General features: G+C 45.7%; 1 protein-coding gene across 10 annotated transcripts in view; it reads left to right on the plus strand.

Annotated features, from left to right (window-relative positions):
• The window catches only part of EXTL3 (exostosin like glycosyltransferase 3), a 109816-nt gene that overhangs the window by 20742 nt on the left and 63527 nt on the right, over positions 1 to 25547 (plus strand). For 7 of the 10 annotated variants that reach the window (XM_021392389.1, XM_021392396.1, XM_021392388.1 and 4 more), the window contains exon 2: positions 632 to 698. The gene's annotated coding sequence lies outside the window, so the exon portion shown is untranslated. Of the gene's footprint in view, positions 1 to 631; positions 699 to 23036; positions 23113 to 25547 lie in introns of all 10 variants that reach the window. The other 3 variants (XM_021392390.1, XM_021392398.1, XM_021392391.1) reach the window with 1 other exon arrangement.

Raw genomic sequence — 25547 nt, forward strand, 5'->3', positions numbered from 1 at the left:
GATTTCATGTCTCTCTAAAGCACAGCTGGTCGGTGTGTGTGATATATTTTAACATGTATGGCTAGTGATACGTTTTTCTTTTCCTTGCCACTCCATGGGTAATCTTTTGCTTAATCAAAATGGGGTTAAGCAGGAGTTGAGTGGCTTCTTATTACAGGGATACAGTTTGTTGAAGCAACACATCTGTTGAAGGCACTTCCTCGGTGCGTGCTAGATCACAGCCCTTCTAATCCTTCCAGGCTGCATCTTGCAAAGAGAGTTCATGTCTCAGTGGGTAGGGAGAAAAATGTTGTTTCCTCATGTAATAGACAGAGCACACGTGTAGTGGTGCTTTTGGTGGTCAGCATGTGTCACAAGCAGACATGGTTCTCTGTAGCAACTGATTTTTGTAGCTATTGGTGCCACTCCCTTATGTAAATATCTTGCTTTACACTTGGATCAGGTTGGGCCTTGTTGAGAGGCAAGCAGTGCCATAGCTGATTTCAGGCATCACAGCAGTGCTCTGAGCTTTGCCAGCATTCTTAGTTCTTGGCCTCAGTGTTGTGGAGGGTCTGCCTGGCTTTCCATAGCTGGCCTACTTCTTGGATCTGTCACTTTGTCTGTATTTACAGCTTTTTTTCCTCTCTGCTAGGGTCCAGGTGAACGAGTGGACAGCTGGCTTCAGAGGAGAGACAGATTCTGTTTGATCACCTTTTCCTGTAAGTACCCTTACATTTCAAGGATGGGACTTTCTGCAGTGCCTAATGTTGTCTTAAAATCGACTGTGCTGGAGAGGAGCATCAACTCTGCGTATTTGGACAACACTGCTATAGAAATACAAACTCCTTTGGCTTAACTCTTGTTTTGTTTTGGGAGAAGTGGTAGTTGATGGCTCTAGCTCCTTTTCAATTCTGCCTGTACCCACTTCCAGTGGCGTGTACGTTCCAGCAGAACAAAAATCCAGTACTGTTGTGCCTTGCACCTGTTTGAGGCTGTGGGAAATCTATGCTGAAGGTGTTGCCACATAATTTAATACTGTGTCATGTGTGGTTTCCTTTGCTGCAGAGCAGAAGAGCCCCTAGGGTCAGGAGAGCAAGAGTTCACCTGCTCTGTTCCAGCCTTGCTGAACTGGATGAGGAGGGAGGATGAGGAACCTGCTGAAATGCAGGGGTTACTCTTAGAGGCATGCTGTGAAATCAGTTAAACGAGGCTTGGCTTGACTTATGGGGTGGAAAGGGTATGAAGAAAGCACTGGAAAGTGTTGCCTAGTATGTGGCAAGGATAGCTTTTTTTTTTTTTTTTTTCTGAAAGTGAAGGAGAAAATTCTTATTTCATGGGGACTTTTTACACATTAAAATATCTTGCACGCACACTAATGGGCTGTAATAATGAGCCTATGCTTTATGAGGTGTCTACAAATATTGTTCAACTTGTTACTGCGAGGGACTTCAGCTAATACATACCGGTTAACTGGAACGTGTTGGCCCATCTGGTGCATAGCCAGACTGAAATAGTTAACTGCTTACTGTAGGCATCTGCAAGCTGGCTCTCAGCTTTGGGATGCAAAATGCAGGCACAGACACAGCAGGTGAGTGTGGGAGCTGCGATGACTGAGACCACTGAGCAATTAATTTCATTGTTATGACCCTAGCAGGCCACTCTCCTAAGGATAACATGGGATGATGGATTTTAGAACTGAAGGTGTTCATAAACAAAAGACAAGGACAAATCGTGCACTTGGAAACTGGAATGTGTTAGCGGGTTGGTTTAGAATGTCCTGGGAGCAGGGCAGATAATTCTTGTGCGTCTATGCAAGAAGGGGAAAAAGAAGCTTTCTTATGTGTGACTTCTTATCTTCTCACCTCTGACCAGTATCGTGAGACATGCATGATGTCCTTGGTTCAGATGACCTGCTCCTACCCAATGCAGCATTAATTTAGCTGTTTGCTGCTGAATTCAGGACGGTCTTTCTACCTTTGGCACCTCCTGTGTTGTGCCAAACACAGTGGGGACTCCCTTCTCAGCTGGCACAATGGCTGGCTGTGACAAACACCGTGAGGAATGCTAAAACTGAAAGAAGCAGAGAGGTCGTGTGAAGAACAAATGATGCTGCTATTGGGCAGTGATGCCCCATGGTCTTAACCAACAGGTCTAATCCCAAGTGTGTTTAGAGTCAGACCCGCTGACTTCGGTAGCTAAAATAAATCAATATCATTGAATTCTCTTTCTCCTTGGGTATCTTAAGGAGAACACTGTAAGTTGTAGCCTGACAGCTGTGCAATCTGCAGAAGGCCTCAGGGCTTTGTAGGCTTCCCCAAGGGTATAATTTGGCCTGCAGAACACTTATTTCAGCTGATGCTGTGTGTAGCAGGCTAAGCATTGACCTTCAGAACCAGGTATGCTTTCGTGGGCCTGATGAAGAGCAGAAGTAGGAGACAAAGATTTGAGGCCTGGAGTCCCTTTGTAGAGCAGAAGATTGTGATTGAGGCAAGAAGTCTGCGTGTATGAATTTAGATCAGTAGGAGATGGCAGGGAGATGGAACAGAGGAGATGCTGGAAACAAGGTCTGTCTACGATTGTCATAGATCACAATGGGAAACGAAACTGTTTGAAAGAAGTCCTTAATGATTCATTGTTTCTCGAGACTCTGTGCACTAAACACCTAAATAACTGGGCTGGGGTTGGAATGTTAGGAGGCTTCTCTTCAAGCATCACCTGAGGCTTCTTGACTTGGCAGGAAAGCTGCATGCTGGGGGGGGCTGTATGGCAGGGCCCTTGCTATAAATGGATACGGCTGATGCTTCCTGTGCAAGCACTGGGCTTACTGTGGATGTATTTGTGCTCTGTCTGCTCACAACGGCAGTTAAGGCAAAGTGTGAGCAGTTTGGTGTTGCGCTCCAGTATGCCAGACTAGAAGATCCGAAGCTGATTGAACTGTCCTCATTACAGATGATGTTCCGTCACTTTGACCATCTTTGCTGCTCTTCGGCCCTCTCTCCTTCTGACAAGAGCTTCTGGTTGTGGTGCACATCTGGGTTTTCCTCTCTTGAATGTTCTTGAAGCTCTGCTTGTTAGAAGCTTGAAAGAGCCATTAGGTTTAGGGGCCAGGCCTTTTGTTTCAGTGCTGTGTTCATCACCCTGGAAAAGAGGCCAGGAATTTTGTGTGCTCCACAGAATAATAAGCCATAGATTTATTTTTTTTTTCTAAAAGGCAGAAGTTTTTGCCTAATCTAAAGACTCTATCAGAAAAGCTACAAATAAACCTAATGCATTCCAGTGCACTGAGTCACTAGGACAATATGGAATTTAACAAAGAGTCCTGGCAGATATTGTGTGCCTTTGTGCTGAAGCTGTCAGCCAGGATGTGTGACGTATCTTTGTATCCTGTGGCAATTTCAGGAAACTAAATGGCTGTTAGCGTGCGCTGCCTCTTCTAAATACGGACACAAAGTGCTTCAGATGTTAAAGCTTCTCCTACCCTCCACTGGTTAAGAGAGGAAATGGTATCAAAAGAAGAGAATAGTTCTTATCTGGATAAACATAGAACTGTGTCATCAAACAGGTACTGGTTCTTCCAGGAAGAGACATGCTCCTCCATCCCCTGTGCTTTGCATGAGTGCTGTTTGTTTTATTAGCGCCGTGGCTTCCCAAAAGTAGAACTGAAATGCAACACAATTAAAATGTTAGCGTGTTAGTCTCAGGTCTGCAGCAATGGTGTGCAGACTGACGTGCCTGGGGCTGAGCCAGTTTTGTGGTTTTGTATTTTGGCCTGACTCACATGCGTGGCTTTTGCACTGCTCGAAGGTGAATCACAGCTCCCACGAGTGTGGTTAAGCTCCTGCCCTGTGGTCAGGCTGAGAAGCCTGGTTCTCAAGTCAGCAAGGGAGCACTTGGGGTGGTTTTCTTCCTCAGCCCTGAGTCACAGCTCTGTGACCTATCTAAAGCAGTGTTTAGTGCTAATCTCCACGTCCTGGGACATCCAAGACCGTGGAGTTTCCCTGGACAGGGGATGTGCATGGCACAAGGAGCAGGAGAGGTGCGTGGAGAAGCCATGGGATCATCAGGACTCTGTAACTACTCAGAGTGTTCCAGTCGTGGATTCTTGGCCTGAGATTTTTCATTCTTTCCTTGCCCTCTTCTTACATTTAATGGTTCTTTCTCATTGTTCTCTCAACACGTGCATATATGAAGTTGCATGCAGCTAGCTTGCCAGCCCTGAGGCAGCCTACAGTGACAATTTCAGGTACAGTTTAGTAAGATAGTAAATTGAGAGTAATTCTTAATGTGGTTAGGATCCAAACAGCCAAATTGTTTCTTTTGTAGGTTTTGCTGTTATTTTGGGCCAGGCAGTCCTTAAAGCATACAAATGTGCCAGACATCGATTTCTACGAGAGATCAGCTCTTCCTGGACAGCACTGGAATACTCTGTTGATATGTTGTGTTCTAATACACTGAATAATATGGCCAGCACAGAAAGAGCTTGTGAGATATGTAGTTAAGTGTTGGATTTCTGCTTTGCATAGGAAAATAGCTCATGGTGGAGATGCTGCATGCAGTGTTAGTCCTCATTTTGCTTGGAGCGAGGGATGGTTTGGTGCCCTTTCTGGGATCCCTGCTCTGAATGGGGAGCTCCAAGAAGCCAACTTAGACCCAATCACCCAATGACTTTTTCATTTAATACAGCCATTGAGCTTTGGGCTTGAGGCTGCATGGGACAATGCTGTAATGGTGGAGTGGTAACAGGGAGCCTTTGTGACAGAATGACAAAGCCAGCTGTATGTGCCGAAGTGCTCCTGCTTGCTAAGCCTGTAATATCAGTCCCAGTTCTGTTCTCCTCCCTTCCCCTCCAGGAATTGGTTTGTACTTAGGTAGAATAAGTCACTGTTTGTGTGTTTATTTCTTTTCTGCTTACAGTTCTTGTTGAATCCCACAGTGAGAGGAAAGCTCAAGTGAGGCTAAAATCATCATGTTGTATGCAGATTTGCAGTTCTCCATCCTTTCTATCCTCTTGGTGTTAGCTTTTTTTTTTTTTCCAGTATTAAATCACAAAGTTCAGCTATTCCCCAGCTGATCTTCTCTTTCCTCAGCTCGTTGCTGAGCTGCTTCTGGGGCAGTTTCTGAGCAGGTTCACCAGCCATATTTTTCATGCCATCTCTGCTACAGGGACAAGCTGTAGAGCGGTTTCTTCCCGCTGCCCTTATGCCTCCATCCTAAAAGGAGAAATATACAGAATGTACAGAGATACCATTGGTGACTTCTGTTTGAAGCAGGGATATGTTGTCTTCTGTCAAGCACCCCAGGAACTGCAGCAGCGACGTGTGGCTCATTGGCTTCCCTCAGTGCCTACTGAGTGCAATATTACTTGTGTATTCAAGACTGATTGGAAGTAATTCATGTATGTCTGGACATTAGCACCTAGGACTGGAGTGGTGTTGCAGACTGTTAACAAGAATACTTGAAAGTACAAAACCTGGGAACAGATGATAACTTGCCTGTGATAGGAAAATGTTCCAGTGGTTATTTAATAACAAAGCTATTTCAAAGTGGTTAAAAAAAGTATTAGAAGGGCTCTCCAGGAGGCTCGCATTACTATAGTAACGATTGGGAAGCAGGGAGCAAGTTAAGTAATGTTTGCCAGTAGCACTAATTTGCTTCTGTGAGTAAAATCTATAGACAGCTGGAGGTAAACACTTCCCGAGTAGCCTCAGACTTGAGAAAAGATTGAGTAGCGAAGTTTCAGTTTGGATAAAAGTACATCATCTCATGTTGTCAGCTGGAGCCATTGCTGCACTGCAGGCTGGCAGGGAAGTTTGGAGAAAGGCCCCTAGGAATGACTGGGGAAGCACGAGTGAAACCCTCCTCCTTTTGTGCGAGTGAGGATGTTTCCAGTGCAGTTTGATCACAGAAGGCCTCAGTATGAAAGGGATTTGCTTTGTGGAATTGTTCTGTCATTACTCAGCAGGATAATTGACTTCTGATTAGGAAGAAAATATAGCTGAACGTGTGTGTTTGAGGTTATAAAGTCCTCTTCAAAAGGCAGAGCTCTTACTTAAACAGCGACAGCTCAGACAAGAACAGGACGCTTGCGACTCCTTTATGCCGGCATTGATGTAACAGCTGTTGTTGTTTAAACAACTTGTTTCTCCCTTCTTCACGCTCCTTCCTCCTCCCGTTGTAAATCAAAGGAAGAAGAGTGGGAATCAATGTTGTTATCTTCCAAAAATAATGACAAGGTTATTAAATTTTTTCACTTTGGGAAATGGTTTCGTCCTATGCTTCCTGTACTCGGAGGGACGCAGGCCCACTGCTGTCGGGGTGTCCAGCTGGTGGTGCTGAGGGCTGGAAAATACTCATTTCTTACCAGCCCTTCTTCTCTTACTGCCTCCAAAGTGACACAGGAGCTAAAAGCAAGCCAAGGCCAACCTTTCTGCTGCCCACAGGGAGTTCAGGTGTGGAGGTGATGGGCATGTCACCGTGGAGGTGATGCTTAAAGTTTTAGAAGAAGAAATCTTGGCCTATCGAGGTAAGCAAGGGTCTGTCTTATCTCGCTGTTCAAATTATCATAGAATCATTTGAGTTGGAAGGGACCTTTAAAGGCCATCTGGTTCAACTCCCCCGAAATGCACAGGGACACCCACAGCTCCATCAGTGCTCACAGCCCCGTCCAGCCTGACCTTGGGTGTCTGCAGGGACGGGGCACCCACCGCCTCTGTGGGCAACCTGTGCCAGTGCCTCACTGCCCTTATTGTAAAAACCTTTTCCTTATATCCAGTCTAAGTCTCCGCTCTTTTATTTTGAAATGATTTCCCTTCGCCCCATCACAACAGATCCTGCTAAAGAGTCTGTCCCCTTCTTTCTTGTTGCCCCCTTTTAGATTACTGGGCTGAAGTTTCATTTCTGGTTCTGTGGGCAAGCTTTAGCCTGGGCCTTTTTTAAACAGTGCTGCAGGAAAAATTACCTGGAAATTGGAATCTTTAATAATCATCACTGAAGAGCCGGGTTATGACCCTGCCTGCTGGTATTTCCACTTCTGAAAAGAGACAGGATGTGGGCAGCTGATGTGGAATGGGTTCAGCGACGTTGCACAGTGCCTCAACCCTCTGTGCAAACGTCCAGTTGTGGCTGCTACTCTGGATGATGCAGATCTTACAGGATTACTTCAAGTCTTACATGAGTGCTTTCAGAATAGAGCTTTAAGTTGGGAGAAGTGGAAGATGAATGCATTGCTGCATTGAAACTGCCCCTAAGGAAAGGAGAACGCACTTCTTCCCATTCCTCCTGAACCCTCCGCTTCATCTTGCTGATCCGGCTGCTCTCTTTCCCTGTAGACAGATTTAGTGTCCTTTTAATTCTGCCTAAAGCCCTCACTGTGAGGCATGGCAGAGCTGATGCCTTTGAGAGGGAAAGGAAGCCTGCGTTAGGTCTCTGGGGAGCTAATTTATATCGATACTCTTGGGTTTGCCATTCAAGTGTTTCTTTGTTGCTATATGCTTCTACCTTTGAGATGCAGAGTGAGATGGTTCAGGTCTCCTGCTGGCTGTGGGACTGTAAACAAAATTCTTGATCTTTTGCATGATGAAGCGGGAGGAATTTTGTATCAGAAATAGTATGGCCTGCAGGAATGGTGATAGTCCCTCTGTACTCTGCACTGGTGGGGCTGCACATTGGGTACTGTACTCTGTCTGGGACCCTTCACTAACAAGAAAGGTCCTGGAGTGTGTCCAGAGAAGGGCAGCGAAGCTGTGAGGGGTCTGGAGCACAAGTGTTATGGGGAGCAGCAGAGAAAACTGGGGTTGTTCAGTCTGAAGCAGAGGAGGCTCGGGGGAGACCTCATTGCTCTCTGCCATGCCCTGAAAGGAGGTTGTGGTGAGGTGGGGGTCGGCCTCTTCTCCCAGTTTGCAGTGATGTGGCACTGAGGGACGTGGTCAGTGGGCATGGTGGGGTGGGCTGGGGTTGGAGGTCTTGGAGGTCTTTTCCAACCTGAATGATTCTATGAATTGACAAACTATTCGGCCTGAAATTGGATAGTTCATTAATTCTGGTCAAAGTTGGATTTTGTTATTCTTTCTCAGCAAGCTGTGGATTCAGCCCTTAACCTTTTGACAGAGGAACTTTTATTTATTGTTAGCAGTCATTTTATTTTACAAGTGACACTAGCAGATTAGGATGTGTGGGAACAGAGTAACTTTGCCCTTGCCGACCCTGATAGATAGCACTGATGTATTATTGTCCTGGATTTTATTTCGGTACAGTAAGAAATTCTTGCATATTTAAAGAAGTGTTTATAGCTGCATTTTTTTTTTCAAACCATAGTTAGGAGAAAAAAAAAGGGGGATCAAAGTTGGCTACTAGCTGCTGAAGCAGAATATCCAAAATAGAAGGGTTTCTGTGTCTGCCTTGAACACAGAGTTCACACGCTCCAGAAACTTCTTCAAGTGGAGCGAAGCCAGAATGGGAAAAGCTTTTTAGAAGATCTGTTGGAAATCCCAGGCCAACGGGGGGTAGATAGAAATATCTACAGGAGAAAACAGCCGTGTCTTCTGCCCACACAGCCCCGAGTTTGTGCTCAGAGAGGCTTTCTTCTTGTGGAGAAGGTGAAAATGCACAGAATGGCTGCGGGAAGTGAGCGGTGAATCCCGATGCGCGATGCTATCACCGAGTCTTCCAGTGGTTTTCTCGGGCAAACTGAGGCCTGCAGTTTTGTTGTGGTTTTCTTTTTTTTTGTCTTTTTGTTTCTCCTGTTCATTTTATTCAGAGTAAGCGTTCCCATTACGCTGTGCGCATGAAAGGCATTTGGTGCTGTCTGAGATGGATGATAAGTGAATAGGCTGAGAGCAGTGTAGGTCGTAACCTGTCAAGTGACTCTCAGAAACATTAATGAGCAGCGACCCAAGCCCAGGTAAAACCATCTATAGGTTTTTTCCCTTTCCTCCTAAACCTGTGATCATTCCCCTCCTTGGGCAACCTGTCCTTCACCACCATTAGCAACGTCTCCGTTTTTTTTCTACATTCAGAAATGGAACCACTTTAATGACAATTGATGTCTGCTCCTGTGGGGTAGAGAGCGCTGTGGTGATATCAAAGCATTTATAATAGAATAGCTCATCCTCGTGTTGGGAGAGGAATAATGGATGTGAGATATGGCTTTATAGTTAGAAAGCTATCTAAATTTAGAGTGCGCTTGTGCATTGTAGCTGAACTGATACAATGTCAAGCCAGAGCTGCAAGGGAAGGTTCAGCTCCCAGCGCTGCACTCCCACTGATCTTTTTGTGCTGATGTGTGCCTGATTCCTTCCAGCCTAACTCCTCAAATCAGCTCACCGAGGACACGGGCTTGGAAGCAGGGGAAGAGGTTTCTTTTCTGCAGCAAGAGGCCATTAGATCTGCTGAGCTTCAGCTCAAAACCACATCCTAAGTGAAGTCTCACGTGTTAAGTGTTTGAAAGATATTTGCAGCTGTTCAGCTTTCTCCCATAGAATCATAGAGGTCTTTTCCAACCTTAATGATTCTAAGATCACCAAGTCCAACCCCCAGCCCATCCTGTCATCACCACTGACCACGTCCCTCAGTGCCACATCTCCACGGTTCTGGAACACCTCCAGGGAGTGGAGTGACCCCACCACTTCCCCATGAGAAGTGATGTGTGGGGCAACCATCAGAAAAGCAGTGCTTTCGTATTACGGTGCTCTTCCACATGAAATTGCTTCTCCTGGAAATAGTTGTGTTCACTTACAGCCACCTTGCTTCAGAAAAAGTGCAGGAATTGTGGGCATGTTGTTTATGCAGCATATGCTCTGTGATGTTTTCTGTGCTAGCGCCAACTTGGAAAAAGAATGAAAAAAGAAATGTTTTGCTCATTCTTGCTGGATACTTAATGGAGCTCATTGGCAGCATCCAATCCTCCCCAGGGATCTTTCCAGAGTCATTAGGCTCAGTGAAGGATGATCTGGAAGAGTCTGCCTGTAAAGAAACTTCTGCTTCTCTGAAGTGTGAAATGTTTCCTGGCTATAGGAGCTGTCAGCCACCCCTGAGCAGCTGCAGAGAGATAACAGAGGAGTTGGGAAGGGCAGGCTGAGAGGTTAGTACCTCTGTCCGTAAATATGTAATAACATATAGGGGGAAAAAATCCTTCAACTTAAAGGACAGTGCTGCACCTGCAAAGGGAGGCAGGCAAGAGTTTGCTGCTCTTCTGCTCAGCTGGGCTGCCCTTTGGAAAACAGGCATTTTCAAGAAGGTTTTTGATGCAATTTCCAGGTGTGACTGTGATAATATTTTCAGTGCTGCATTCTGAGGGAGAAACCTTTACTGAACATAACCTTGGGCAAAATTAAAAAAAAAAAAAAAACAAACGAGGGAGATAGGAAGTGATAAAAGAGTTGGCAGTCACGCAACTATGGATACGTGTGGGAAGGCCAAAAATGTACTCTGCCTCTTATCTTAAAGAAGGAAATAACATGGCCTGGCCTCTGGTGTCAGGAAGGAAGAAGGGTACCCCCTGCTGGCTCCTGTCCTCCTGAGGCTCAGCCCTAGGGCAGCTGTGCATTGTGTTGCAGGGTCCTTCAAGGGTGGTGGACATCCCAAATGAGCACCAAAGCCATGAGCACTTGTTGGAAGGACCCCAGAACAGCAGGCAGGTACAGTCAATGCAGATGCATCACATTGCAGCACGTTAAAACAGAGCAGCAGTTCTTGTCTGGAAGTGCCTTGACTGGAAGGTGTCATCAAGATGAGGTGTACTGCAAATAAATAGACTTCTGCAGGACTTGTTTGGCGTGCAATGGATGCGTTTAATAATGTCACAGTATCTTCCTGACTGTGGGCAGTCTTAATTTATATAGAAGCCAAGGGCATAGGTGAAATTTTGAGCCAAAACACATTGACTCTATCACTAAAAGTGCAGTTGAGACACATTAACTCCTATGTTACCTCCATTCTGAGTGAGCAGGTTGGAGAAGCAGCAGTGAGCTGGATGGTGAAGGAAGCAGCCTGCAGCATGGGAAGAGCCTGGGCTGGGCCTGGGTGCAGCAAGCACATAGGGGTCCCCACAAAGGCAGGAGGTAAGAGAAGGGCTAACCAAATGCAGCTGCAAACATCTGCTGGCTCTACCCCGAAACTTTTCTGATGTCTCCTGGCAGTAGCAGATTGTAACAGCACGTGCAATGCTGGCATTACACCACTGGCTATCTGCTGCTTTGGCCAGGTTTCAGGTTTGCCTGGTTTTAGGCACTGCCTTGGCCTTGAATTGGCAGAGAGAAGATAGTCACTGCCGCACACAGTAGCCTCTAAGCTGACTTCTCAAGAGGGGCCCCAGTATGCTGTAGTACATAGCAGCCTGGCTCTGCAAACCATGCCTTCCAGCTCCTTCAGAAAGTTTCAGGCTCCCAGAAGAGACAACTGAGGAGGAAGATGAGTCCAGGGAAAGCTCTGCATCTCCTCTGCTTGGTCTCAGTGTCTTTAGGCAGGCTGGCCCACGTGGCTGGAAAAGAGGGGTTAGAGAGCAGGTGGAGCTGTGATGGGCAGTTTGAAAAAGTCCTCACCTCCTGTGCTGCATGCAGGGGAACGTGTCTGGAATGATGTTGAATCTGTGTAAAATATTCTAGACCGTGAGATTGGATGGTTTGAATGGCAGCTTGTATCCCTAAGCTCCTATTTCCTGACAAGTATTTTAGTTTGAAGAATGCTTTAACTCGGTGCGCTCACCATGTAGGAAGCCCCATAGGTGGACTGGTAATTGCAGCTGAACTGGTACATCCAAGGGATTTGAGGTGGACTCGGCTGCACTCGGGCATCAGTTTTCTCTGTAGCAAGAGCAGGACCTGTGTTTGCCTGGCCTGAGGGCAATGGGCATCACTCAGCAGCTGCTGCATGAGCAGCACTGTAAGGCAGAGGGAATCTTTGTCAAGTGTTAGAGAAGAAATTAAAGTGAAAACAAGGTTTTAAGCTATATATTCTACACTGTGCTTATTTCCCATCTTCTCCTAGGCTATGCATATATTGAAATGAAATGTTTTAAAAGTAGTCGATTTTATGCCTTTTGCCATCTAAAGTCTCTGGATGTGCTCCACTTATTCTTAGGTTCCCTTTCCATTTACATCATTAGATGCATTTCCATATGAAATACGTACATAATCAGCTGTCTGAAGGGCATTTTTAGATGGGGAAGAACTCCAAATATTCATCTTCTCATGGTAAGATCGCAAGCATTGCCACACTGTGTATTTTAGTTCACATTGTGTGTTTATCCATATTCCTCCTGTCCCTGCAGATGTTCCCAGCTTCTCTTTATAGATCCAAAACACTGACCCTTCTCTTGAATACAAAATTCTCCGTGTCAGTTTGGCTAATAACCGTTTTCTTTTTTAGATAGAAGCTGTATTCTGCAGAAGGTGGCAATGCAGGTGTCTCAAATTCTTCATGCCTTTTCTTGATAAATATTTCACCACCCTTTCTTTCTCCCTGCTTTTACTCAGGACGCTGGATGATATTCTCACTAACAGCATTTTATTTTATCATGTTGACGAGCAGTGTATAGGTATTGCTCTCTAGAATAGGCGGCTCGTTTGGATTGGTAGCAGATGCTGTTGATGGCTTGGCATAAAGCTACTTTCAAATACTTGGTGTGCTGATACAACGTGTAATTAGAGGGAGGATGGATGAAACTTGTTTGCTGCTGGATTCACAGGCGCTTGCCTGGGGCTCAGTGAGGAGGAACTCAGCCAAAGCTGAGGCTCCAGTCCCTAATTGGAGCATCGCGTGGGGGAGATGCGGGAAGCATTCCTCCTCTTTCAGCAGAGCAGAGCTGGTGTGACGGCAGACAGGTTGCTGGGGGTGATGAAGACGTGCTTTTCCCTCCCTGCTGCAGAGCTCTTGAACTGGCAGTGCATGATCTGAGTGTAGGTGAGTGGCCTGAGAGCGCGGGATGTGTCCCTGGGCTGTGACCGTACAGCGGTGGGTGGCTGTAGAGTGGTGCTGGGAAGCAGCGGTCCCACAAGGAATAAAGCAGAAGTGAGGGAGACATTTCACAGCGTGAAGCCCTGTAGTCTCGCAAGGCTGAATCACTGTGTTAAAGAAAACTCAAAAGGAAGAGCAGTTGATGTTTTTTTAACAAATCATAAAGGGGTGGTGTTGCTTTAAAGCTTGTCTGCCGCGTTTGTATTCACCTCTGCTGTTGATCTGCGCAGCCAGAGCTGGCTTGCTTCCTTGTGAAGTCAAGATTTCTGCTGGGGCAGTAGGCAGAGGGAAAACAGAAGCATCATCAGCTCTGCCCTGGCTGTGTGCTGGGGACAGCTGCTGGGCTGAGAAAGGTAATGTGTGCTTTTGATGCTGTGTGTATCTATGGGGCATTTCGTAAGTAGAATAAGTAGATACCTGATGTGAAAAGTACCAGAGATATTCCTTCCCTTCTCTGCAAAATAAGGATAAATACTTCTTGATCTGCCAAAGGGGGCTGTGTGGATTTAATTAACTTTTGCAAAGAGCTTGTGGATAGCATCTTTCATCTGAGAATCTAAAGGCAAAATATATTCTAGGCATTCTCACTCAGCTTTGCAATTACTCCTCCAGCTGTCGCGAGCTGTGCCAACAAAAACTACTCTCCTGTCATCAAGGGGTTGTTGATGCCTTGTGACTTGTTTTGATTTTGATATTGTCTTTCCCCCAACTCATTCCCCATGATCGCTGTGCAAAATATAGCATGGTCTCCAAATCTGGGGGAGAGAATAAAACCTTTTCTGCCTCAAACTATTTGTGTCTCATGTCTTTCTTGCCCTCTTCTTTTGGTCTGTGCCCTTGGGGAGGAGGAGAGAGGGGGTCTTTTTCTTTTTTATTATTTTTATATTATCAAGTTCCTGTGAGTTTGTACAGGTAGCATTTGGATAGTTAAGACCTACAGCTTTGCTCCTCCAAATGCTAAGTTTATTGCTAACAAAACTTTATGAAGGTCTCCCAGTAAAAGTCAATACTACTCAAATTTAGTTTATTTACAGTTTCCAAGAGAATAATATTAAGCCTACCAATTCTTAGATTAAAAAGTTATAGGTTCACCTCTGGTTTTGCTGCAGCTTCCCTAGTGGACCCTAAGCAGATGTAAAATGGGAAGAGTAGAATCATAGAATCATGAAGGTTGGAAGACCGCTAAGATCAAGTTCAGTCGTCAGCCCAACACCACTGTGCTCACTAAACCACGTCCCTCAAATGGGGTGCCTCCATTCCCAGATAGGTTCACTGCTGTTGGTACTTCCTTTGGGACTGGGTCCTTGCTCACCTTCTCCATCCATCCTGATGTGCCCTTGCCGCAAAAGTGGGTGCACACTGCAAAGTTCGGGTGAGTTTTCAAGTGGGCTGAGCACAGGCTGCCTCCGAGGGAAGTGCAGAGATGGGAAAGCTGGTTTTAGGAAAATTGGGTACCCTAGAACACCCCCATGAGTCTACAGTTTAGGAAACTGTGGATATCGCTGTTATTCTTGGAAGGATTCATTAATCTTGACTTAAAAAGCATGACATTTTTTTTGATATATTTTTTTTTAACTTGAAGAAAGTGCAAAGCATCATTTGAAGTCTTTGAACATTTAAGCTCATAATTATGTGCGGGAACTAAGGCTACAAAAAACTACTTGAAGAGTCGCTGTGTACGGCCGCTTTCATCAGCCCCTGTGTTGACGCTGGATCTTTTTGCTTCAGCACGTAAACCCTTGCTCCCATTCGCCCTTCAGATGGAGTAACGTTGTGGGAGAGTGGGCAGGAGTCTGTCCCACTGCACACAGCTGCTGGACAGTGAGCTAGCTCTTAGTGACAAATTCTTTTCTTATTGGCAAAGGCTTAAGAAACGGATAAAATACAATGCGATAACTTGTTTTTCCCTCATCAGATCGCAAGTCAGACATGGCAGAGTACATGGCGGGACGCGGCTGTTTGCTGATGCTTCTGGCTTCAGGGATTTGATGCTCCAAATTGAATTGAACATCTCTGGCTCCCACTAAGGGGTGTGGGAGTTGTGTGACTTCATGAAGATTTGTGTCCATGTTTGTCTGTGTGAACTTCGTTATGGGAGTAGAGTTGTCTGACTCCCACATAAAATGTAGCAAGCTTTCTTCTCCCTGGAAGAGAATGCTGCATTCTGCCAAGTGTGTCGGTAATTGTTTTCAAAACAATAAATCTCAGCGTGGTGCAGGCGCTTCAGTCCTTGCTGGAATCTGTGATATTTGTTGGGTGAGGACAGCAGTAGCACAGGCACAACCCAGCACTGCCTCCCTGTGCTTTGATGCCTTAAGAGGGAATGGGAGATTACTGAGTGAACGATAACTTAACAAACAAGTTTGATGAGAACAAGAGATGAGCTCATCTGAGCATCCTAATAATTACTTGCTCCTTTATGCAACTGTTAAGGCTTGAGCTTGTCACCACGTTTCCAGCTGTGCTTGGGTTGCCTGTTCTCCATCATGGAAGTGATGTGCTGATAGCGATGGTCACGGTGCTGGTAAAGTGCTCGCTATGCTTGTTTGGGAAATGTCAGGAAAATGCTGCCTGATATTTGGAAACAATTTTGCTTCAGTGTCTGTTTCTGAAAGGTTGATTCTTTTCCTTCTGTCCCTTTTTTCCTGTTGACTGCACGCCCCATTTCTGGCAAGGCACACGGCTCTTGGGGCAGCTGAGAGGAGGCACCTTGGGTGGAGGAATGAAGGGTGGTTGGCTGCAAGCACAAGCTTGGAAGAGGAAATGAAGCAAGCTTCAGGAATTTCACATGCAAATTTTAGTTCATATGGAGTGAAATGAGTAAGCAGGAGGCTTGTACCCCTGGGTTAGGAGCTAAACTCTTCTCCATCGGGCATCATCCTGTGGCTTTAATGCTGAAAAATGGGACTCATTCTCCTGCTCTCGGAGGACTTTTTAATGTTCCAGTAGAGCTTCATTATCTGAAGATGGCTCAAAATTACATCTCTGAATTCGCAGTTTTGTTGTTTCAAGCACAGCCTTGTGTATCATTGCTGGATAATTCCTCTCAGATACAGGGAGCCATCACCACGTGTTCCTCTCTCTCAGCTGCCTATTAGCTACTTCTAGCTCTGGGGCTCTTCTGTTCCTGGATCAGCAGAGATCACCAAACGAGTTTGTCATTATTTGTTTCCTTCTGCGTGTCTTAATTATGGCATTTTCCCATCTCTCTCTTGTTTACTTGATCTTGTTGGAGGTCTTCCCTTTTGGCCTGAATTTAATTGCTGAATTGTATCTCAGGAACTTCAGCTGGTATTCAGCCACGCCTCACTTTAAAAGCTGGGTGGAAGTCCATTCCTCCTGCTTGACCTCTGTTGACTTTTTGATTTTCCTAGCAGATCTGCTTTTCTGAAGCTGGGTCCTGTTTTCCCTAAAATGGTGTCCTTAATTCCATTCGTACCCTCTGAGCAGCCTTTCTCACTTGATAGAGTTGATGCAGTGAAACGAACTTGGAAGATTAATTTGTTATTCTCTAATATTTCCCAATTCCCCAACCTCCCATTTTTTTGAACAGAAACCTCCCATTGAGCTCTTTTGGAAGAGCTTTGTTTCTCAACTTTTCTCTTAAAGGCTGGCTTCTGGGCTACAGCACAAGTATAATAGCCTTAAGTGTCCTGTAATGCTTTCCATTTGCAGGCTCTCTAAGCCTTGGACAGCTGTATGTTCACAGCTCCGTGGGAATACAGCCATCTGGGAGATGGAAAGATGATTATCAACTAGAGCATAGGCAGGAAGAAGGCATTCCAGAGGAAGGCCACAGAAATGGTTAGAAGACTGGAACACCTCTCCTGTGGAGAACAGCAGAGTGAGCTGGGGGCATTTAACTACAGGGCAAGGGGTAATGGCTTCAGAATAAAAGAGGGTTGGTTTACATTAGATAGTATAAGGAAGTTCTTTACAGTGAGGGCGGTGCTCAGGGCCAGGCTGGTTGGGGCCCTGGGCAGCCTGGTCAGTGGCAGGTGTCCCTGCCCACACACGTGCCGTTTTCTATCACTTACCAGTCTTTGTGTGAGTTGAGTTCTTTCTGTGAACTGCAAGCCCACCGCATCAGCAAATGAAATCTGCCTTTCCTCTCCCTCTACACAGCAAGATGCCTCCAGTCTAGCAGAGTTGGATTCATTTATTCATTTAAAAATTATTTGAAGCCCAATAATATTGCTTTCTTTCTTTATTTTTTTTTTCCACCCAAGCAATAAAGCAATAAATTAGAAAAGCTTCTTTAACGCTTTTAGGAAATTGCAGTTTTTGTTTGTGTCTTCTGAAATCTACAAGGAGAGAAAGTGAACGTTTCTGTGGAATGTGAAGGTTTTGAGGACGCTCCAAAAGTGCTCAAAACCAAATGAAAGGTTGAATACTTTGTGGATCTGTTTTCTCCTGGAAAATGCTTTTTATTTTGTGAACGTACTAAAGGCTGAATAATCTTGTTTAGAACTTGGTTCTCAGTTCTCAGGGCGAGCTGGCTTTGAACCTCTCGAATCTCCGCGCATAATTCATCCTTCCTGGCAAGTGCTCCAATCTTGGTTTTCCTTGTAAAATCAATAAATGGAGAGAAGGGAGAAAAGCAAGAGTGAGGATCTTTGAGTGAAGGGCAGAGATGCTGCTTTTGCAGGCACTCGGAAGAAATGAAATTGGAGCAATTTTCCTCATCTCAAGCTGCTGTTCTTTTTCTATGTATTGACTTTTAAAATCTTGCTCATTCTCCAATTTCTGCTGGGAGGGGAACACTTGTACTCCAGCTGAACGCCGGCAGATGGCTGTTAGGTAAGTGTGTGATCGTGAGAGAGAGAGAGACCTACAATTTCGCTCAAGCATCACAGATTAAATAACATTTCTCTCTATAAAAAGCATATATACATTCTCTTAACGTTAGACCGTGTGTATTTTATCATGAAGTAATCTCATCTACTGCAACATGTTGCAGAACTTTAACTGTAACAAATTATCTCCTTAGATTGTGGGGGATTGTTTTGCAAGCTGAGACTTCCCCTGCCTCTAATTCGTATGGGGAGCTTCGGTTTGCATCAAGAGTTATTGTCTCAGCGTTGGTTTGAGCCATTGAGTAAATATGTGAAACTCATGAGTTCCATGGGCATTGTATGCGGTTACCGGCTGTCACAGACATGGTAATGCTCTTTTGTCATGAGGATGACAACTATACCGCTCCCTTCCCCAATGAGTTCATTATTTAATTATTAGGTACAGGTTAAATGAGTGTATTAAATGTGGTTTAATCAGCCTGATGATTCAGTTTGATCTCAACCTGGTTTTTAAATTTTAAATGTTTCCATTCTCTCAATCCTTTTTGTTCAGCTATTAAAGGGAATGCAGCTGGATTTGTTTGTGTACCTGTTCCCTTTGTGCTGGAGGAATCACCTCGGGCTGTGCAAACCAAGCTGCAGGAACGTGTGGTCCTTCTTGACTTTCTCTCATCTGTAAGCACTACAAAATAATTACAGTGATGGGTCACCTGGATCTGCTGCTTTTCAGCACTTACAGATGCTGTGCCATGCAGGACAGCATGGCATTTGCCAGGACTTCCCAGAGGGTGTTAGCCCTTTGCACCCAGTGCTGCACCACAAGTGTTTTAAAATAGGAAGACTTGAAGCAGTGGATAAGTGTATGGACAGTGTTCTGGTTCCTAGTACTCTGCGTTGGTTTCAGAGCATTTTGGGGAAGAAAAGAAGCATTCACTTCATTTTTTTCCTTTTCTTTTCTTCAAGCCAGGAATTTTTGATGGCCCTGTAGGTCAAGTGTTTTCCCAGGCAAGAGGACAGGGGATTATCAGTTAAAAGCTGAAAGCTCTCGGGACCAAGAATGCTTGTTCCCCTTAAGCTGTGGTGTCTCAGCAGTAAAGCTGAAGTACGTGGCGTACAGAAACCTTGAAGCGCCTCCTGAACTGCTCAAAGAAGAGATTTTCTCAAATCTTTGATTTTTATCAAGTGTGTTTTAGTCATCAGTGGTGGCCTGTTGGCAGAGACCTTGGGAGTGAATGCTTTCTTCTGTCACGATGGTATCAGAGTGTGCAGGTTGCTGTGTGGCAGGTGATAAGTGCAGTCCTGTCTAATCCCACAGAGAGCAGTTACTGCCCACGAAGGGAGCATGTGAAGCAGCTTCTTACTCACTCTTACGGGGAATTTGTGTAGTTCTTGTCAGTGTGGTGTGAGCAGATGCTCAAAAAGCAATCGTGTATGTGGAAGACGGGAGTATTTCTCTGCCCATTGTCTCCTAGGATGAGAGGTCATGGCCTTAAGCTGCGCCAAGGGAGGTTCAGGTTGGATGTTAGGAAAAATTTCTTCTCCAAAAGAGTGGCCAAGCATTGGCACAGGATGCCCAGGGGAGGTTTGTGGAGTCACTGTCCCTGGAGGTGTTCGAGAATGGTGGAGATGTGGCACTGAGGGACATGGTTTAGTGATGGGTTGACAGTTGGACTTGGGGATTTTGGAGATCTTTTCCAACCTTAATGTTTTCACAATTCCTCTACATCCATCCCCAGGCACTTCTCGCTCGGCGGTTCACCTGGAAGTCCCTTATGTAGATGGACAGTGGGAAGCTCCATGGGCTCTGTTGGACAGCCTGAAGGCTGTTCAAGGGTGGTTGCTTGTGGGAAGCGTCATTTCATAGAATCATTTGAGTTTGAAGGGATGGTCATCAAGTCCATTTAAAGGTCATAAAGTTCAAGTCCGTCAGGTCCCCAGGCTGTGCCACTCGCTGACCCTTACCGTGGGGCTGTTTGGGCCAGCTCTGGTTAGATATGATGTAGTGCTGTAGACACAGCCACTGGGTTTGGTCCTTGCCCCTGTCATTTTACTGCTTGTGTGTTTTCATTTCTGTCATCTCTCTATGTAGGGACTTCCCAATGAGGCACTCTCTTCCCAAATGGGACCATGTTCTTGGGGCCTCCTGTGCTTGTGTTGCAGTGCACAGCAGTATTGCCTTTCAGCTTCTTGGTAATAGTTTGGTTTTCGTATGGCAGGGTTCTCTGTTCTGGTTTCTCTTGTTGGATTGACTACAAAGGTATTACTTTGTCTTCCGTCATTAGAAGATTGCTCTGTAGCCCTGTCTGCAGCCTTAAAACTCTATTTTTGTGTTGGCTCTGCCTATCACAAGAAAGATCTCAATGCTTGTCTATACCTCCAAATATTGATGTAATCCTGGCACATTTCCATCCCCTACCAGTGCATTCTGTGCATAAGGTGAAATGAAAACATGGGGAACCCAAGCACAATGTTTCACCGGAAAGCTTAAACTACAAGTCCTGGTCACAAGGCAGCCTCAGTTTCTTCATATGCTATGGCTGAAAATTGAAGATTTTACAAAAATTGTTGGTTTTCTTTTTGTTGGTTTTTTTTTTTTTTGAGGGAATTTTTTTTTTTAGTGTTTTCTTGGGTTTTTTAATTTGTTTTTGTGAGGTACGTGACAATGAAACTGATTTGCCACTCATGTTTGAGGCACGTACAGCATCTTGTGTTAGCAGAACCAGATGCAGTTGAGACTAACAGATAAAATGTGTGAAAAGTGGGTATTTTTATGCCTCTCTACTGTTAAATAGGAGCTTCCCATTGAAGTCTGGATATTCAATTTCCATTTGCAAACACAGTTTCATCTCCTTGGTGCAGATCTACGTGGTAATGCTGTATTTCCAACCTCCCCGTGCACCTTTCTTGGACGTGATTTCTTCTTTAAAAGGTATGGGACTCTGCAGACTGAAAGCAGGTCTCTGTTGTCGGCTTCACTCACTTCAGTGCTTCTTCATAGCTTTTGCAGTCTGGAGAGCTTCTCCCTCTGGAAGCTAAATAAAATCAAAGGGAGATCTGAATCTTCAGCCTCGTGGTTCTTCTTTGCAACAGCTGGGTGCTTATCAGAGATGTGCACAATGGAAAGCGTGTCTCAGATAGCAAAGTTAAAAGCCACCAGCTTTTATCTGTGTGACTGGTGTGTGCTGATTGCTCGAGGTACTGGCAGTTCCAAAGTTATGTGAAATTACCAGGAAGTTACCATTATTTAGGTCATTTCGATGTCTTCGAGTTGCCTTTCATATATGCCTATTTCTTGTTTACAATTAATAATTAAAAAAAAAAAAAGTCATGGCTGAAGGAGCAAGCTGCTACAGACAGCATTTGTGTACCAAGACCCATGGAGCTGTGGGGAAGTGACTTCTTGGAGCAGCTTGGCATGGAGGGAAGGAGCTGTGCGTAATATTCAGCAAGTGTTGTGTGCAGCTGTTCTGTCTGTTCTGGTTAGCTGACCCCGCTGATTGTCTGTGGAGATGCCAATACTTTTGAAACAAAACCAAAAACTAAACCCTACCAAAACTCAATGTTCTGCATAGAAGTCAAAGCATGAGGGTTACATTTATTTGTTGGGAATCAAAGTTTCTGCGTCTGGCCGAAGTCTGGATGCAGGTTTGTTGTCCTGAGTTGGAATGAATGTGAAGACTGAGCTTGAACCTGAATTAATCTAGTTCCTGCCATCCTTAATGAGATTGCCCCTCTCCAAATGTCTCTGCACGTTAAGGTTCCTAGGTTTCCCTTTGATGTGATAGGAGTTCTGCAGAGGCTTTGGAGGAGTCTGTTGTACAGAGTGCACAGTGCAAAACTGAAGGAGATGCAGAGCTTCTCTGTGTAATATGAAATGGAGGCACTTGGATGGAATACAGCTATGTTCTCTGTTAATGGAGTCACTGTCCCTGGAAGTGTTGAGGAAGCATGGGGACGTGGCTTAGTAGGCATGGTGCTGATGTCTGACTGTTGGACCTGGAGATCCTGGAGGTCTTTTCCAACCTGAATGGTTCTGTGAGTGGACATGGTGGTGATGTGTTGAGGGTTGGACTGGGATAATCTTGGATGTCTTTTCCAACCTTAGCAATTCTATGAAAGCTTAAGATTTTGGGATCGAGGGGAACATAGAACCCATTCTGAATGGGTTCTACATGAATGCTCCATGTGAGCATTCGTTCACATGTGGGCATTGTCTCCAAAGTTCTTGTTCCCTAATTATGGCTCTGCCTTTAGTGCTGGGATGCATCCAAGCAGCTCGCTGGTGGACAGTGCTGAGAAGCATCCAGGACTGGGCTGAAGCTTTTGAGGCTGCAGTTGTGCCTCTCCACCCTGCAGCAATCCCAATGAACCTCCTGCCACTGTTCTGCCAAGCGATGAGCTGGTGTGCACTGAGCCTGAACAAATGGTTCGTTTGCATGGTTAGTTCACGTGTTTGCAAAGTCTGTTCCATGCTATAAAGCTTCATTTCTGGTGAGCAGGTGTTGTGAATGTGAAGAGACATCACACCAGCAGCTGGGGTAGAGGAGGAATCTGCTACTGGAGTGTTGAGTCACAAGTCAGGGCTGGTGTTTGGGAAACTTTGCTTTGAAAAGTTGGCAGATGTTCTTGGCTTGCAAATGGGAAAAGATAACCCTGCTGGGCTTCCTGGGCTTAGAAGTGGTGTTGTGCAGGATCTGCTCCTAGAGAGAGTTCAGTGATGTTGCAAATTGTGAAGGTCCGAGGAATGGTGGGAATCCTGGGCTGCTCTGTAAATTGATCAGCATCTCCTTGGCTTTTTATTATTACGGAGGCATCGCGTAGCTTTTGCAAAGTCTACTTTTGTACTGAACTTCTGAATTTGACTCAAAGCCATAAGTGAAAAATGGATGAGGGCTGACCCTTGACTTCAGACATCCCACGGATGGGCAGCGCTGGGGTGACTTATGGGATTTCCTGAGCCCCGCCTTGCTCTTACTCTGCCCTCACCAAATCCAGAGGCAAAAACACCAATTATTTTAGCAGAAGCTGGAGCGGATTTGGAAAGCCCCACCGATGCTGTATGCTTAACAGTGAATTTTTCAAAGATGTTTCAGAGCTGTGGGATTTGTGCACAGCAGGAGCCCAGGAGGAGACGGTGTCAGATGCTGCACAGCACAGTAGGTCAGTGTTGCCAAGCGGTACTCGTGACACCCTAGAAGCAAAGCACAGCTTTGTCTGTTCTCTGACCGCTGCAGTGTTGTGCTCCGCCTCCAGACTGGCGCGTGATGGTTGAAATGAGCGCGAAGCATTGCTCTGCTGCCTTTCTTCCAGGGATCTGGCAAGGCTCCGAGCTGTGAATCCTGTAACACAAACATGCTGAGTAACTCGTCGGATCGCCGTGCTGCAGGTGGGTTTGGATACACAGAGCGAGATGGGAGTGTGTATGCTGACAATGCGTTTCCACTTCTGCTGGATCTTTTCTTTCCAGATTACCTCAAAGATACACTAGGAAAAGGCGCCCAGCACTAGGATACATTCAATTCTAAGAGAATTTCCGATGTCAGAGCTGCATTACCAAAGTACAAGAAATAAGCACCCCTCTCCTCCTTCCTTTTATTCTTTTCTTCTTCTTGAACCACGTGATTTGGGTCTGATGGAAGAAGAGAAGCCAGGAGGGTTACACAAAGAGTTCTTGCACGCTTCTGGTGTGTCTCACACCCACGCTCATGTTTTATTTTGGAGTTTGAAAGTTATGAAATAATTGAAGCCAGACCAGCAAGAGATACTGGGTTATTATTATTATTATTATTAGTGTCTCCTAAGCCATCGTTTGAGACCATCAAGAGAAAGAAGTTCCCTGGTAGTGTGGGATTATGGGCATGGCTTGGCATGAGTGTCTCCTTTAATTCCTATCAAAGTGGGATGGTTGAGGGAAACAGATGGATCGATTTTGTGTAATTAAGTCCTCTGGTCTTGTTACAGGCAAATTTGTAAGACGCTTTACGTCCTGCTGAACAGGAAGTTGCTCTTGATTACATTCCTAGCCTCAGTTGCTATTTGTAGCCCGTGAGATCCCCTGTGAGTTCCTGAGGAATGCTGCAAACCGGAGCAGATGAAGCGAATTCCCTGAGGTTGCACAGAAGGTCTGAGACGCAGCTGGGAATAAAGCCCCAGTCACCCGACACCCCTCGCTTTAACTGCTGCACAGGAATTTCCTCCTAGCGTGCTTCTAATAGGAACTGCAGGGCCAAATTAAGTGGGCAGATTGCAATCACTGCTGCTGAGCTATCCCAGCTGTAGAATTACTGCAGCCCTGTGCTCTTTGCTGCTAATGTGGGAAGTTTGCTGCCTCTTCCCCTCCAGTGCTCCACCTTGCTGCATTCCAGGCTCCTCGCTGTGGGAAAAGAGCTCAAATGACCACGAAGAGCCCAGATGTTGTGTCTGGGGGGCAGGAAGCACAAGGCAGCTACCCCTGATTTGTAGAGCTAAGAACAAGGAGAGCATTAACTTCTGTCTGTGTTTGGCTTGCTGGGCAGATGAAGGAGGCACACAGAGCAGAGGGCAGGCAGGCAGCTCGCTGGATTTATTTCTCAGCATTTTCTTTAATTATTTGTCTTAGAAGAGTGCCTGCAGGCCTGAAGGGAGCTCAGCCCCTGTTAGGACATGAGCTGGGCATGAAGTGGATGTGAGATTCCAGATGCTATAGGTGAATATAAGATTAAGCTAGTATAGTGAGTGATAGGAAGGAAGGCAGCAGCTGTGTGACGTAGGCCAGCAATAAACATAGTTTTACAAGGTTGAGATTGTGCCAAGAGTTATGTTGTTATCTACTCCTAGCACAGTGATTTCAAGTCAGCAGTAGTGAGTGGGAGAGCACACGTGGGCTTTTCGGGGGACTGGAGAGTGTTTGGATGCCAATATCTCTCATTATGGGAGGGCTGGAGAGGGTACGGAGCAACATGATCAAAGTACCTTTTGTTCCCTGCAGCATAGATTATAGTAAGGTTGCTATGGCCACAAATCTTCCTCAAATTGCTGCAGCCAATTCATGAATTTCCTTTTTTTATTACATCCTAATGTTGAAAATCAGCTAGGCTGCCAGAAACCTCTCCCAAGGAAAGCTGTACTGTTGGCGGTGTCAAGAGCTGCACCCGAGCTGAGGGCAAGTAATGAGTATTGCTGTATGAGGGGGATGCTGGAAAGAGAATCTCTTGCTGGTATAATTTTGGGATGCTTTTGAGGCTGAAGTAATTCAGTTAATCCTAAATATCTAACTGCTTACTTACATCCCATGACTGCCTGTTAATTAGGTACTCTTGTCTCCAGGGTATTTGGAGTAGCAGGATACCTGAGCCGTAGGCACTCTGCTCCTGTAAGTGTATCCCGCTCTGCTCTGCTCCCTGCGGTGCCTTCTCCGGAAGCCTTGGGGCCAGGCAGCTTCCTCATCCCATGTACAGCAGCAGGGTTTCCAGAGCTGGGCTGTGACATCTCTGGCAATGCCTCCTGCTGCCGCAGTGCCTGCAAGGCTTTATTTTATCCTTCTGCCTGCAGCTTTGCTCGCTCACAAAGGAGCTTGTACTGTACAGCGTGTTTCAGGCAGCCCAGCCGAACAAGTGACCCTTCAGCAGCCTCCAGCTCTTTGAGACCTGAGCACCAGGGGGTGAGGGACTTCTGTTTGCTTTTCTGCCTGTTCTCAGTCAAGCATTCATTCCATCTCTCCTGAAATCACTCGGGCAGCAGAACTCCTCCTGGCATTGCGGGCGGAGAGGAAAGGAGCGGGGAGAAAGTTGGCTTTGTCTTCTCCACAGCTTTCTCTTCCCACTGCTGATTTGGAGATGCTGA

The sequence above is a fragment of the Numida meleagris genome, chromosome 3 (assembly GCF_002078875.1).
Source record: "Numida meleagris isolate 19003 breed g44 Domestic line chromosome 3, NumMel1.0, whole genome shotgun sequence".
Taxonomy (NCBI): Eukaryota; Metazoa; Chordata; class Aves; order Galliformes; family Numididae; genus Numida; species Numida meleagris.